Source organism: Phascolarctos cinereus, unplaced genomic scaffold, assembly GCF_003287225.1.
Source record: "Phascolarctos cinereus isolate Bilbo 61053 unplaced genomic scaffold, phaCin_HiC Scaffold_411;HRSCAF=1022, whole genome shotgun sequence".
NCBI lineage: Eukaryota > Metazoa > Chordata > Mammalia > Diprotodontia > Phascolarctidae > Phascolarctos > Phascolarctos cinereus.
Genome location: NW_027555749.1, coordinates 13,433 through 24,502, shown reverse-complemented (window position 1 = coordinate 24,502; position 11,070 = coordinate 13,433). Strand labels below are relative to the sequence as shown.

Below are 11,070 nucleotides of genomic sequence, written 5' to 3'. Positions count from 1 at the left end.
CCAATTTGATATTCACTTGTAAGATGGATTCTTGTTTTGAATATAGGTAGTTTCTGACAAGAGATAGGTAAGGGAGAAAGTTCGGTGAATTATTTTAACCTTTATTCCCTGCTGTTTATCATCATCCAGTGAAACTTCTCTGCACAAACTGCTAAATTAACTCGGTTCATATTCTTCACAGGCACAAATACAGAGACATTTTACTATAGAAATACATTGTACTCTACCTTGCAAAATTCACCCTCCCTCCACTTTTTCATGTCAAACACACTTTTGTATAGTACCAAATTTGGATGGACATTAAATGATTTTTGATGGCGATGTTTTGAATTGGATTGTGATTAAAAATATTAACAGTAAATTCCTTAAATCTGGCCAGGGGTTAAATGAATATGGAGCTCAATGACTTATCAATTATTTTTTGTCAATTTCACTAATTCTTCTCTATATTATCACCTCTATAACCTTTTAGTCCATGGTTCCTTACAGGAAGAGAGGCCATAGAATGGATTTTATTAGCAATATCTGGGATATCAAGAAATCAGAATAGCATTTGGCATTTTTATAAAGCTTTCAAAGAGGTAAATGTTTTTGGAAAACAATACAATTCAGTTCCAATATTTATCTATTACTTCAGGGAAGTGTAAAAACAATATCAATTGGGAGCATACAGGTTTCTTGGTAAAATAAACATAATCTTTAGATTCATGCTCAGTAAAAAAGCAAGAATATAATGCAGCAGGAAAGTGAAAGGTAAGTGAAGCTCTTGGACAAATGAGGAAAGATAGAGTTTCCTTTCTCCTTTTCCACACAGTCTCCTTATTCTTTAAATCTAGTCAGAGTAAGTATAGTTTCAGAAATGAGAAATATAACCAGAAGGTCTCCCTTCCTATGTTGCTGGACAGAAACTGATTTATTATTTCTTGACTAGATAAATTAGAGATTCCTTTTCCTTGCATCTCTCATTCACACACAGTCACAAACATATGCATTTATATTTCTTTGTTCATTGTTGTTTCCCTCCAGTATTCCTTCCCCAGAAGAAAGAAGCACCTTCTCCTTAAAGGTAAATACTCTTTTATTTAGAGCTTTCTAGCTCTAATAACAAACACAGTTTCTAGAACATAATAAGGGTTTACTGAATTACATTGTGATAACGGTGAAATTTCCTTGGCTTAGAACTTAGATAAAATAAAATCAGGGACGGGCTGGATCAAGCTCAAACTGACTTTCCAGTGATAATTGTTAAATTTTCACTGTGATCATTTGCACTTTACAAATCAGTAAATGCTACAGATCATGGCTTAATTTTCTTTTATTGATTGCTTAGACTTAAGATAGTGATGGAGAAAATGTTAATAATTAAACTTAAATGTTCCTTGTGCCAACAATCATCCCCCCTATACACACAGATACACACATACACACACAGTAATGTGGTTTTTAAATTTTGTCAGCAAGCTCCTGAATAAAGCACTTCATATAAGAATATAAAATCAACTATCTGTATAACAAAAAGCAAAGATTGATGGTCTGCAGGCAAGGTAAAAAAAAAACAAACAAGTATAGGTTGACGAATATTTAATAATATAACAGAAGATTTTTAAAATCTAAAAAGAAAAAGAAACATACAGAAATCAAATGTCTTGTCAGAATATTGGGAAGAAATGAACTCTATTATTCCATAAAAAATTTTATTTTGTTTCAGTTTGAGGTGCTGGGAATCTCAAAATCCAAGGTGGGGGGTGGGGTCCTGCCTAAAAATAATTCAACCACTCAAGATTTCTTTCAGTCAGAGCAGCAAGTTTATTGTGATGCCAATAGAATTGGGAAAGATTCTAAGAATCTGTGCAATTTAATGGGGGTAAGTTGGTAATTTTATGCAGAAAAAAGACTGTGGGAAAATCTGGATGGGATTAAGGAGTGGCAAGCAGCCTGGGGTGGGCCAGGTGTAGACAATGAAAGGACTTGAGTGGTAGAGCCACAATGAAAGAACAGTTAAAAGGATTATTGAGTATCTGGGTAGAAATGTGTGGGAAAGTTCAGGGGCAGAGACATGGTCTTTTCCTTTTAGGGGTCCAGATTGCATTCCTCAATAATTTCACCAAGAAGAAAAAAAAATTTTGCTGGCTTTTTTTTTTAATTATGGAAGATATCTTAGGGAAACAGAAATATGTCAAAGCATGAAATAACCTATATTGTATACCTTTAAAAATCATTTAAGTGGATTTTGATATAAATGAAAATTCTAACTCCAAAGGCCATAGTGGCCAAAAGCTAGAATAAAAGGCAAATATAACTCTAAAAATCCAGTATTATGTGTAGACAAATAACATCCCATAGAAGCTCATGAAGATTGGGTGATTATTCAAGAAAAATCAAAATTAACAGATCATGAAGTAGGAAACTGCTACTTTGTAATCCAATGGAAACTTTAAGTTATTGTTTAATAAGCTAATTTGTCAATGGGGGAGTGTTTTTTATTTTAAATATGAATTTTCACACTATAATTTTTTTCATAAAGCTATACAGAAAACTATCATATAGAACTAAAATATCATTCTTGGTTTTAAATCATAATAGGAATTCTGATTCTAGCCAAGCTATTTTCTTAAGTTGTGCATATATTTGAAATTTAGAAATATACATCTTAGGTAGTGCATTGTTATGATAATGCTATTTCATGTACTACAATAATACATATTTAAATGCAGCTACTTGCTGTGTCTGATAGTACAAATCAGTCAAGCTTAGTACTCAAATTGTAAATCAATAGCTCATGTAAATTCTCTGGTTTCAACCTTCCAACAATACGCTTTACAAGGTATCTTTCTAATATTTTACATCTGGTGTAAAGCATTACTTAAAAGAAATTTCTCCTTACCCCCAACCCTCACTTCCACTTTGACCTTAGACCAAGTGCCATTTTCAACTTTATGCTTATAAATACACTATTTTTGTTGTTGTTGTTTAATCATTTCAGTTATATCCAACTTTTTGTGACATCACTTGGGGTTTCACTGGCAAAGATAATGGAGTAGTTTACCATTTTGTTCTGCATTTCATTTTGCAGGTGAAGACTGAGTCAAAAACGTTAAGTGACTTGACGAGGGTCACACAGATAGTAATATCTGAGGTCAGATTTGAACTCAGGTCTTCCTGACTCCAGACCCAGCACTCTATCCCCTGTGCCACCCAGATGCCCCCAGAATATACTATATATGTGGGACATATAATTTAGAAGCATTGCAGAGCCTGTTTCTACTGAAGAATCAATTGCTTTATTTGTAACATGAAGTATCTGGACTAGATAACTTCTAAAGTCACTTCTTGTTTTAATTTATGATCCTGTGACTATTTTACAGCTAAACCTTAAACATTTTGTTTCAAATTATACAAATTCAGAAATCAATATAGGTGTTGATCTGGAGTTAAATTTATTGTAGTTTGAGATACGACAAAAGACTGAGATCTGTTAAACAGACCTCAGAAATCACTTGCTGTGATTATTACCATTGGGCAAACAATCGTCTGTATGATGACTGGAATATATAGAGATCCTGACGAAATGTGTTCTGGAATCTGTCTACATATAATCATTCAGCTGTTTATTGTTTATTTGATTATGCTGTTGTTAGAACAACAGAGGTTAACAGAAAGATTACAGCTCAGAGTCCGGTATTTCACTCTTAATTGCCACCAACATATGTGAAACTATTGTCTTGATGTCTTTTAGCCCCACTACCATAAACACTGGCAGAGGTATTGAGTTTGAGGATACAGTCATTTCTCCTTTTCACTTATTGATTACCAGAACAAACACATCCCATGTTTAAGGGCAGCTTTCTATTCAACATTAGGATTTGTTCAGTCTGATGAAACTCATTGCAATATTCTTTGTGTTTGCTATTATTATATATCTTCATGGATTTCATGTTGATTTACACATCAAGTCTGCTCAAAATAATGGACAATACAGTTGCTATCCCATCAAGCTCTTCTATAACTCCAATATTCCCATCGTTCTTCAGTCTGCCTTGGTTTCTAACCTATATATTATATTCCAGATGTTGTCTGTTCAGTTTAGTAGCCACTTTTTAATTTATTAGGACAATGGATTAATATCAATGGAAAAGGGTCTGTATGCTCCTACCCAATTGGAGTTCTGTGCTACTATCTTTCTCCTGCAGAGTCTATATAGGTGACATATTTGAAGACACTGTTCATGTAGTTTTTCATAACATCTTTATGCTAGAAACTTTCTAGAAAATATAAGTTTTAGGTAAGTGGTTTTCATGCCAAATGTCTCCATTTGACTCATTAAGACATTTTCTACCTCAGTTTCATATTTAAGTAGAACAGATCTTTAAGTATAACTAATACCTCTTAAAAACATTCAGAAGACAAATTTCTTTTTACCCCTTAGTCCCTAAATCTCTAGTTCAAAACCAAAATACCATCATATATAGCATAGGTCATTGGCCTACTTTAACAAACTGAGGTCAGGTTATTGAGGTCAAGAAATCAGGCTATTTCTTGGTATCAATACATGTTCCCCAACATGAATTGAGGTCTCTCTATGACTTTTCTATAGGTATGATTCTCATTCTATATGTGTGATTCTCATTCAATTTTTAAAACCATAAAATCTTCTTAACGTATGTACCCAGAATACTGAAGACCTTTTTTTTTGGTAGTCTTTAGTAATATTAAAATATTGAGACATTGTGCCATGGTGAGAACATGTTTGTCTTCTGAGGACCAACTTAAAATATAGTTTCACCACCAAAAATTTGAGCACCAGGGGACTTAAATAGCAGCATTAATCCATAAAATGTTAAAAAGGAAAAAAAAATTTTCATCCCTGGATTGTCCCCTTCTATTTACATAGTGATGGCTGTATTGTTACATAAAAAGGAGAAAAGTTTGTTAAAAGTCACATAATGGTTACCACTGTTGATACGAATATCAAGTACTAGTGCTAACAGCCTGAAGGTATGCATTATCCTGTAATAATAGGTAAAGATGCAGCCTCAACAAGGATTTGGACACATTGACTCATAGGTTTAGGGTAAACAGACATATTAATTCCTACCTTTTGTGCAGACACAAGTGCTGTTTCCATCAACTGTAATCAAACATGTTGAGTTGTTTATACAAGGGTTGTAGGATGGATCACAAGGATTATAGATTTGCTGGCAAAAGAAGCCGGTAAAAAAGGGAGGGCAAAGACATACAAATTGCCCAGGAATTGTGGACTCCTGACAGATTGCTCATTCTTGCATGGGCCAGAGTCACATTCATTTATTTCTTCACTACAATTTTGTCCAGTCCATCCAGGGGCACATACACACCTGAAATGAAACATAAAATGATAATTAGGACTCCCTTGAGACTACTTTTAAATTTTTCAGTACAATAATCCATCAACCTAAGTTTTATTATTTTAGTAACAAGGTTATAAATTTATGTAAACTTAGAAGGAAATAGGTTGTCTGAATTTCTGTAATTATTGTGAAACTAACTGCATTGAATAAAAGATAAATTAATAGGAATCTGGAAAGTTTCTAACCAAATATAGCATTATAAAAAGCATTGCCAATTCCAATTTTAGCCACTTTAAGCCTAAGCTTACCAATTGTTCTAAGTTATCTGACCATTTAAAAATGTCTAATAATTCTTAATATGGGATAAATATATTTTGTTGAAGCCAATTAGGATATATTTTTTGTCTATAGTAACATACAACATTTTCTTTGTTTATTACATTCAGTTTTTGTGTTGATTTTTTCAGTATTTCAAATACCTTTAGAATTTTTTCTTTTTTTTCTTATTTAGAAATGATAATAGGAAAGTCCAGAAGGATTAAAACAAAATAACAAAAAGTAGAAATGTATAATGAAAAGTCAAAAAGTAAGTAGGAGAAAATGGGTAGACATTTTATATCAATACATGATGAAATAGTCTACATCCTTCTTTCAACTATGTTATTGTTCATGCCTTCACTGTGGTAAGCCTTTCAATTGTTTAAATAAAGGTACTTCAGAAGAATAAAGATAGAAATAAGTAAGGAGTTTAAAACACTTTATTAACAAAACATTCACAATACAGTAATCTCTGGGTTATGTGTACTGGCCTTTGATGACTATGAAGGGGGAAAAAATGGTTCAGTTATACATACACACACACACACACACACACACACACACACACACACAGAATTGATTTGCAGTCAGAGGACCTGGATTTAGATCCTATCTCTTTTACTGCCCATGAAACCTTGGGCAAATCACAACCTTCCTAGGTATCATTTCCCCAGTATGAAAAATAAAATACATAGTTTAATTAATTGGCAATGAAATTCCTTTTTTCATTCTTTAACTTTAGGCTAGATGATTGTCAAGATTCCCTTCTAACTCTGAGAATCTATAAGTCTACCTAATTCTTAACCCTTTGCTTATTAGTGTAAAAGTTAACATACATAGCATAAACATATGTATGGCAGATGGAGTGTTATGAGTGAAGAATGCAAAGTAGGCCAATTTGATTATACTGTAATATAAGAGGAGGATTAATGAGTAAAATGTGTAAGAAATTAGGTTAGTTGGAGAACATTGCACACAGTAACAGCCATATTATGTGATGACTAACTTTGACAGACTTAGCTCTTCTCAGCAATGCAAGGATCTAAGACAACTCCAAAATATTCATGATGTAAAATGTTATCCACATCCAGAAAAAGAACTATGGAGTCTGAATGCAGATCAAAGCATATTATTTGCACTCTCTTTTTGTCATTATTGTTTTTTCTTTCTTGTGTTTGTCCAATTTGATTCTAATTCTTCTTCACAACTTGACCAATGTGAACGTATGTTTAATATGAATGTATTTGTATAGCTTGTATCAGACTGCATGCCATCTTGAGGAGGGGGAAAGGAAGGGAGGTGGAGAAAATTTAAAACTCAAAATTTTATGAAAGTGAATGTTTAAAACTAAAAAGAAATAAATAAAAAAGTAATAAAAATAAAAAAAATTATGTTGGAGCAGGTTAGTGACAGGAATTAAAAGTTAAAAGTGCATTTCACTTATTAGGGAAAAATAGAAGTTATCTGCAACTGAAAAACTGAAGATAATTGTATAGAGTTAGACGACATTCCAGGTAAAGTCATAAACCATGAGGGTAAACCATAGTCTATCAACTGATATAACTGTACAACAATGCTTTATTTTTAAGAGCCCTACATAACATCATGATGTGCAAAAGAGGCGGAAGAAAATTAGATTGAAGCACTTCCATCATCTCCTTGCTCTGTAGTGAGTTCAAGATCTTTCACAAGGAAAGATGCCAGTTCAATAAAATGTATGATAGTCCTATTCTCCCTTAACTTGAGAATGATAGTGGAGCAATTTAGTGGTAGGCAATGGGTCTAGGCAAAGCTAAACTGAGTCAGATTAAGTTGTAACAAGCTAATTAGCTAGAGTTGTAACAAGAAATAACAACAATTTTCTCTCAGAGCAAAATTGAGTTTTCACAATTGTTCTTGTCCATCTAGTCCTTAATTTCAGCGCACTGCCATGAAGTTTGTGATTTCCTGAGTAAAATAGTAAGGAATAGATTATGTACTCTTATAAATTATCCTCATTTTGAAGTTTTTGATGTTCTCAAAATACAGATTTCTTACATATAGGCAACTGGTAAAATGGAAGGAAATGTTTCTGTATTGTCTTGTATTGAGAAATGTTATTTTCTTTACAATAAAAATAGTAATATTTTAGTTGTACAAAATTTCCATTATTTTTTTTTCTATGAGAATGTGACTTTTATGTCATTCTTTTCTCACCTAAAAAAGATTAATTGGCTATACATTGAACATGGGTTACTAGAAAGAGTGCAGGATTTGAAACAAAAAAGTATGGCTTAGAAACTTAGTTATGGTACTTCCTACCTTTAACATTTTGGGTAAATCAATTGAGCTTTCTTAGCTGTAAAATAAGGGAGGCTGAAATAAATTGCATTTAAAATTCTTTCTGATTCTAAATTGTATAATCCTTGAATAAGTTTAAATTCATAAATTTGATGTTCACAATAGTCCCCAATCTGACTCAATTCAATCTATGGAGTCTTCTCTTCCATAAATACTTCTTGCCTAACTGCACTACTATCCAATTCATGAACATGCCTTCTACTTTCTCACTCTGCATTTGTTTGAAACAGTTCTTCACACCTAGAATTATCTCTCACCTCTATTTGTCCAAAATCTAATATATGATGCAATAGTCAATCCAAATCCACATCTTTGATAAAGTCTTCCCTGATTACCACAATTGAAAGTTTTCTAGTATGTCTTTCAACCTTGTAGAGCACCGTGTACCATCTTTATGGTGCTTAATACATGTTACTTAGGACTATAGTTAACTCTATGTAGACCTATTTTTCCAAGGAGCAGAACAGATAAGTATGAGGAAACATAACAGTAACAGACTTGTCTTGATGAATTCTTCACTCTGATAAGGCATTGAGAACAAAGGAAAATTAAAAACAAAAAAAGAGCTTAGTGCTGTGTGCTCCTCCCCTTCTTCCCCTGCCATTTTTTTTTCCTGTAGACACAATGGCAAAATGGAAAACAAGGGGAAATATAGTTCTAAAAATAAGAGGTTTTAGATGACCTATAAAAGTTAACTTATCTGTTGTTACTCTCTGCATGTGAGATACTTGAGCAACAATCAAATAGTAGATTTACATTTGGATAAGCTGAATCATATCAATCCTGCTATTTTCAATGTAAATGCATTGGAAAGAAGGAAGAAAATTATAGTGTAAGGATAGTTCAGAGGTAATCCTTAGACAGGTAAAGATAAGAATTGGTGACCTTGATTTTAACTTGCATCCAGAGGCTGAAAAAAGAAACAGTATTTCATAATTTTATCTACTCTGGATGTTGTTAATACTGTACCTATTTATGCTATTTTCTTCACTTGAAAGTAAGCACCTTAAGGGCAAATCCTATTTTCACTCTTTCTTTGTACATCCACCACTTAGCATGATATTTGACATATAACAATTGAATTTAAATGATTGTTGACTGATATTTGGTCATTTTGAATTGTAGCTCTCATGATAAGTATTTGAAGTATTTGCAATGTGAATAATTGCAGATTGTGTACTAACACCTGTGTCAATGAGTGAAAAGGTAGAGGCATTACATGAAAAACTTGCTGAGATTGACTAACAGATATTTTAATGTTTGATATTTTCAATATAAGTATAGGTGAGGAGGGTGAAAACATGCTTAAAATATGATTCAGGAGTGAGGGATGAAAGACAGCAAAAACTAATGGACTAAATGGAATGCTTATGCTTTTGTATTACAAATAATTTTGCTGAGAAAAATATTCTGGACATGAAATTGAAAACATAGAACACACAAAATCTGTTATATTTTAGTACAGGTCAAGTGGCTTTTTATGTAATGAATGCCTTTGCAAAGACACACCAACCAAATTCTTACAAGAAAAAATTAAATTAGAAAAATTCTGTCCTGACCTATTTAAAAATTTTGATGAAAAAATTTGAAAACATTTTGAAGAAAGAACATTGACACTAATAAGAATAGCTACATACCATAATTTTAATTACTAGGAAAAATAGAATAAAGAGCCTGATCTTAGTTAGCAAACATTTGACACACTTGCTAATCAAAGGTACATGCCATCCAAGTTATGGTCAAGAATGCCTAAAAAAAGAATGAAAATTGATGGAGGGGAAAAAAAGTTTAAAGAAAGCTTGCTGTGAGACATAGTAAAGGAAAGTACTCCAGAGAGAATTTAAGGATGAAAATGGAAGCATATTAAACACGTAAAAGAAAGAAGATTGGCAAATAGGTTAATAAGAAACTTTTTACATTATCAAAGATGGTAGCATATTTTTATGCTAGCATCACAGTACTTGCTGCATTTGTTGATTAAATGAATATGCCAATGAGGAAAATGAAGATGGGTAAATGAGGTGGACAAAACCAAGCAGGTAAGAAACCAAAGATATGGAGAAAAAAAATCTCCAAACTCATTACTTTCACAAAGAATTTAAAAAAGAGAATCTTAACAACTACCTACATTTTTCCTACTTTTGCATTTATATGTTGTTTAAAAAATATATCATACCCTACAAATACAAGGGAATTTTCTATGATGGTACTACAATGGAACAACCAAACTTTCACAAATTATATTCTAAAGTAGAATACATCTTCCCTATCACAGAATTCACTTAAAACTGCATAAAACATTGCTGAATATAAACTAGTGTTTGATTCAGCAGAACAAAATATCATATTAAAATCTGTTCTTACATGGTATCACCCATTCACAAGTGATATTCCAGAGTTGAAGACATCTTTATCATCATGCAATTGATTGAAAGATGTAGTGGATACACAATCCCATTTGTAATGATAAAAATGCATTTGACTTTGTAGAGCAAATAACACCATAAAGTTTTTCTTCAAAAGAAGTATATCTCCTATGCATATGGGAAAAATCATATGAGGTCTTTGGAAGCAAGTATGTTAGTCAAAGATGTTTGCCACTATAACAGAATTCAAGTGGAAAAGGGATTCCTGTAGATGTTGTGTACCCTATTCCTATTGTATATTATAATGTGCTGTTAAAACTGCAGAACTTTCTAAATGATATCCATATTTACAAGCAAGCAAACAAACAAACAAACAAACAAAGAACTGGCATCTAAATACCTAAACAGAAAAGGCCAAGTGTATGAATATTTATTGTCTAGTACACTGTAAAATATAGTTAGATGGACAACCTATACATCGATATATCAATGTGTATAATATCACTGAAATTGTTAAATCTATATCTGTGTCTGTATGGGGGGAGAAAGAGAGAGACAGAGATAGAGAGAGACAGAGAAGGATAGATACACAAAGAGGCCCACCCCTGGAACAAAGACTGCAAATGAACAATAATAGTTTTTCAATATGCACATTTTTCCACCAGTATTGTGTGGCTGCTTGTGATATAATATTAATGTATCCAAAAAAGTCATTCTAT

The 11,070-nt window shown here is 32.5% G+C and overlaps 1 pseudogene; it reads left to right on the top strand.

Annotated features, from left to right (window-relative positions):
• Positions 1-733: 733 nt before the first annotated feature.
• On the top strand, positions 734-4,266 carry LOC110204447 (protein transport protein Sec61 subunit alpha pseudogene; annotated as a pseudogene).
• The last annotated feature ends 6,804 nt before the right edge of the window (positions 4,267-11,070 follow it).